The sequence below is a fragment of the Pteropus alecto genome, unplaced genomic scaffold (genome assembly GCF_000325575.1).
Source record: "Pteropus alecto unplaced genomic scaffold, ASM32557v1 scaffold98, whole genome shotgun sequence".
Classification (NCBI taxonomy): Eukaryota; Metazoa; Chordata; class Mammalia; order Chiroptera; family Pteropodidae; genus Pteropus; species Pteropus alecto.
Window position 1 is genome coordinate 3,641,761 of NW_006443570.1, and position 5,932 is coordinate 3,647,692.

The window sequence follows — 5,932 nt, forward strand, 5'->3', positions numbered from 1 at the left end:
TGTCCATGGTCTGATGATATGACTGCCCAGTATTCTTATTTCAAAACTGAACAGCGCTGCCCACCACATCTCCCATTCAAACTAAGATCTGCCCAGGATTTGGGCCATTTCTGCTCTTTCCTTCATCCTCCAAAGGGGTGAATAGATTTTGCAACAAGTGCCCATCTCCAATTCTTGCCTCTCCTCTTCTCACACCTCATTGATAGTCAACTATCCATTCTGTATGTGGAGTAGCCTCATTAGTCCCCACGTTCTTCATAAACAGCATTTATTTATTGAGCATCTACTATGTTCCAGGTGCTTTACCCAAATACCTCTAACTCTCATGAGCACGCAGCTAAGTAGTTATTACTCCCATTGTACAGATGAGGAATTTCGTCAAGGATCAAAGAAGTTAAATGACCTACCCAAGATTACACAGCCGTTAAGAGGCAGAAAATGAAACCAAGTCCAGATCTGTCAGGCTCCACAGTCTGCATTCTGCCTGCTATTCCATTCGGCCTCACTATGGCAGCAGTGTGACCCTAGCAGTCTGGCTCTCCTAGATCCTGAAGGTGGAGGGGACAGCATTCTTAACCTGACCCCTAGATCAAAGCCACCCACGACCCTGACTTTACTAGGACAAACTGGTCCCTTCTTGGATTGCTGGGACACGTCACAGCTACATCTGTGGTTCCTTCCAAACCTCAATTGCCTTTCTGTGGAGATTGCACTATGAGAATATCTAAGCTGGTCTGCCCATAACAATTGTCTAGTGCAAGTCCTTATTTCACTGGTAGGAAAACAACTCCAGAACAAAGAAGCAAGTGGTTCAAAGTCACACAGTAAGTTAGAAGCAGAGCAAGAACCAGACCCCATCTCCTAATTCCTGATTTCCTAGTTGCTCACTCTTCTTCCCTACTCCCCATCTCAACCTCCAGGCTGCAGTAGGAAGACTGCAAACTGGTGACCCTGGACCCCAACACATTCCTCCTTTCCTTTCCTTTCCTCTTCCCACCCACCCCACTGTCCCAGGTTCCTGGGAAACTGGACAGAGTCCAGTGCTGGGGCCAAATGGTTTTCTTTCATTCATCCATTGTTTATTCAGCAAACATTTACTAAGGGTCTACCTAGGGTCCAAGCACTAGGCTGGACACTAATTCATCATAAATCCAAAAATCACTAGCATCCATTTCAGTCTGAAAGGTGAACTCAGCTGAGGATAGTGCATCTGTATGTTGGCGGGAGTGTACCTACAAATGTGTGTGCATACACTTTGCCTGTGTGTATCCATCGTGCCTGTGTGTGCCTTTGGGTCTTGAATGTGGGGTATCTGTCCTCTCTCTTCCATGATAAAGGGAGTTCCCTGTAGGACATGTCCAGTGGTTTCTCCCCTACTACTTCTGCAGGTGTTTATCATGCATGAATTTCTGATAAGTGTGTGCCCTATATGTCTGTTAATATTTGTCCATTTTTTCTATCAGAATGAAGCTCCCACTTTTCTATTAACTGGTGAACCTACTGTACTCCTCCCCCCAGATCTCAGCCCAGCCCAGACCTCCAAAGGAATTCTCTTTAGTTCTCCATACAGAGCCCTCCAAGATCTCCCTCTTATCTCCTCTTCCCCAATTCAGAGACAATCAAACCTTCCAAACCCTTTTCAATGATCCCCATTTAAGTGGAGACCTCTTGTCCCCTGAACTGGACAGGGAACAGCCCCTCTTACCAGTCCATGGAGCCCAGAGCTGATAGCGGCAGTGAGGGACAAGTAGGGGTGATGGGAGAGCCAGTCTTTATAAAGGAGGCGACAGTCAGAGCCAGAGGGGGAGGTGAGAGACACGGGCAGGGGTGCTGCCAAGTCCTCACGTCCTCGGAAGCTTTTAGGATAATCCAGGAAACAGTGGCCCCCGGCTCTCCTGGGGGAGTAGTAGGGGGTGAGATCTGAGTCTCTGAGGTGTGCCAGGAAAGGAGGATTTCAGCTGGAAGAGGCAGCTGGGGGGTGGGGGTGGGGTGGGGTGGGGGAGCAGGACTTCCTTCCCTCCCCAGAGGTTGGACAGGCAGTGTGAGAGGGACAAAGTGGTTCTTGCAGGATGGAGGAAATGAGAGCATCACCGGGGGAGTGGGCTGGGGAGACTGGAACTCTCCAAATTCCATTCCTGTCCTTTTGAGGTTTCTTCCATGGACTGGGTAGGGAAGAAAGAAGTATCACTTTTAAGATCTGAGACACACACGCACACACATGCACACGCACACGCACAGTCGGCCCCTCCCTGCAGAGGTCCCCATCAGTGATGCTGGCCACTCCAGTGGGTCTCTCTTGCTTCTGCTAGAGCCTCTTTTCTTCTCTTTTCTTTATCCCCTTCCTGACTTAGATCCTCAGGAGGATCCAGCGTAATCCACCTTCGAGTGGATGATCTAGGATCTCTCATTGTCAAATGGGGAGAGAAGACCCTCTCCCTGACCTAGGATAGGGTAGGGCAGCTTGGAATGGACAAGAGGTCACCTAAGACCAGAGGCAGAACCCTGCCAAGAACTTCTTTAGATAGTTCAGGAATCCTGGGACTCCAGGAGAGTGAAGAGGCTAGGGACATGGCCTGGAAAGGCAGAAGGGGCCTGGAGGTGAATTTAGGTGGAGCCCCCACAGCCCCAACTATTTATATAAACTTAATTTTAGGGTGGTTGTCAGTTTAGGCATGTTGGCTAAAGGAGAGTGTCCTGGAGCAGAGACGGACAAAAGACCAGGAAGGAGAAAGATGAAACAGAATAAGACCTGTTTCCCAAAGCTCTCTGAAGCTAAGGATTCTGACCCACGTAGGAGAGTGGCCTGGAGACTTTCATGTGATCACATCCTATTCTCAGCCATCGCTTAATACCCTGGACACTGAGGACGGGAGCTGCTGTGCACCCACTCTACGCACGCCCAGAATCCAGTAACCCAAGGCTCGCATGCCACCTCCTCCACCGAGTCCCCCATAGGGTGAGTCAGGCAGTCTTCACCCTGAACTCTTGTCCTGCTCCTTCACATCCGCCCCCAGAACCCTCTAGTCTGGGGATTCCCGGTCCCTTCATTAGCTTTTCAGTAATTATCCCATAAAGGCCCCAACAGGTCCTTCCTCTACCCATTTTAGAAATGAGAACATTGAGGCCCGTAAGAGGGCTAAAAAGCGCAGCAGAAAGCTACCCATCAGGCAGGAGAAAGGAGGGTGATGGGGGGCTTGGGAGGCAGAGCTGCACCCCTTCCTTCAATCCTTGGCACAATTAAGAGGGCCAGCACAACTCCCTGGGGGCACCCAGGCGTCAGGACTGAGGCAGACTCCAGGGAGGGGCTTCCTTGTCCCTCCCCACCTTCCAGCCCCAAAGTCAGAGTGAAGAGGGAAACAAGCTGAGGAGACCACACAGGTGGAGTAAATAATGTTAATACAGGAGCATTATCACTAGGGCATTTCCTCATGGATAAATGTCTCAAATACCAAAGGATGCCTCCAAATTATAGTTAATTACAGAGTTGATTTGCATAAATTATAAGGTGAGCATACAAATTCTTTCAATCGGTTCCATATGCTTAGGTAGCAGGTCTCGTCCAAAAGATGGGAGAATCTTGGGGTGGGGGAGTTGGAGAGAGGAAAAAGACAGCCCTTGGACTGGCCCTGCCTGCCCACACCCCTTCCCCCAGGTTTGGATCCGTAAAGGGTATATGGAGATTCTGACTGGTTTGCGGGGAGGGGAGCTATTACCACAAGCCAGACCCTATTTGGCAGCAGACCCCCTTTCTTCTTCCATTTGCACCTGGGAACAACGTGCTTTCCCACCACCAATGACGAGGTAGGAAAGCCGGGGGTGGGTGCAATGGGGCCCAGAGCTACAGGTGGAGGGTGGGACTCTGGTGCTAGATGAGGCTGAAGACCCAGCAGGGTTAGATTCAAGCCCCTCTCTCTTGCTCTCAGCTCCCCCTGGACATCCCTGCCCCCCAGCTCAAGCTCACTCTCAGAGCCAACCCTCGGATCCCAAGTTTGATGTTGCCGCTGCCTGCACCTTCCAGGTGGCTCCTCAGAGGCTCAGACTCCCAGACTTTTGTCTCCAGTGCCTGGGCCCATTTCCTCTGCCCTTGCCTCCCAGTCCCCCACCTCCTCTAGCTGCTAAGACTCTGCTTCCTTCTCCAGCTCTCTAATTTGCCCCTCCCTCTGGCCCCCATCCTTACACAGATGTCTCCGGCTCTTCTCTCCATCTTTCTCCTCCTTCCCCAGCTCCCCTCCCCCAGCGACCCCAGGTCTACCCTACACTCAGCTGTCAACTTTGCTTTTCCCTCCCACCAAAAGCTCTCTGCTGTCCAAGCTGCTTACCCTCCTACCCTCAAATTTCCCTCCCTCATGCTATCCCCCAAATCTTTACTGCATGTGTTCTCTAATTTTTTTCCATTTATCTGCTCTAAAGACAGAGCTGCTGGATTAGCTTGGGATGGGGTGGTGGGGGGAGACTGGGCTAAAGTCTCTAGGCACATGTGGATGCGAGTTTACCTTTGTCATCAAATCCAGAAGTCAGCGGGGTGGAGCGAGGAGACAACGAAAAAAGAACTTAATGGATCCTGGTGCTTAGCAAGTGCTTAATACATACTTGTTGAATGAGTGAATAAATGAATGAATGAATTGGAAATGGGAACTGGTCTGTGAAAATTCTAGAGAAGTGCCAACCTGGTGACAGGTTTCACTTCTCGTCTGGATTATTTTTCAGATCTCCTATAGGCTTTCTGCCATTTCTGTGCTCACCTACCTAAGCTGTCTTACATACCAATAATAGCTTAATCATCCTAAAATGCCACTCCATCTTGGAACTCTCCATCTCAAACACATCCAGTGTCCGACCCCCAACCTCCCCCCCGCCGCCTCCCCCCGAAGCAAGTGCTAACAAAGACCTTCAAGACCCTTCTACTTGGCCTCCATCACCTTTGCAATCTTCACTTCCATTGTTCCTTTTACAAACTCTCCAGCCCAGCCAGCCTGCTGGGCTCAACGTTCACCAAATATGTCCAGGCTTCCTACTTTTACTCCAACTATTTCTACCCCGCCACTCCATCTCTACCTTAGGAAACCTCATCATCCTTCACACTCCCGGCTCAAAGACTGCTTTCTCTATGAAGTCTTCTCTTATCAGCGCATCTCTGGCTTGCTCCTCTGAACTTCCTTAGTACTTATTGTCACATGATCTGTTTCCATGGAATTGTCTTCTTGTTTCCTTACTGCTTGGTAGGCTCCTGGAGGGCAGGGACCATGTGTGTTTCATGCTACAAAGTCCTCAGCTCAGTGCCTTTCTTTGAGAAGGGAGTGGATAAGCCATAGCTGAGTGAATTAGAAAAATGTTTCCTTGGAATCAAAGCTTCCGGGAGCTCCTCAGCTGGGGAGGGTAGTACTGAAGGCAAAAGCCTAGGTCAGGTGGGAAGACACAGCAGAGGCCTTGATACCCAAAGATCCATGGACATGAGCCCAGCTTCCCTGCCATCCCTTCCCTGTCCACCCACCCCTCTCCCCCTATCTCCCCACATTGGCCCTGGTTGTGTGAAAGAGGTAGAGGCACCAAGCAGGATGTCTGGGACATGCAGGGTTGGAGTGAGAGCTGGGGGAGGCTGAAGCACTCTGCCCTGTTAACTTGCCTGGAATAATGATTTGGAGGTTTGGGACAAAAGGAGCAAGAGCAATGGGTGGGAGCCGGGAGAAAGGGCTGGCTAGACAGCAGCCATGGAGAAAAGCAGAGGCAGAGAAACAGAATCCCCTTTGTCCCTCTGTGGGCAGTTAAAATTCTTCTTACCAGAGCGGCACCATCCTGATCATGTCATGCCTCAGCTCAAAAACATTCGATAGCTCCCCATTACCTACAGGAGAAAATCTTTGGCCTGGAATTGAAGCCCTATACCCCATCTGGTCTCAGCCTACCTTTCCAGGCTCAACTCCCTCACTGCCCA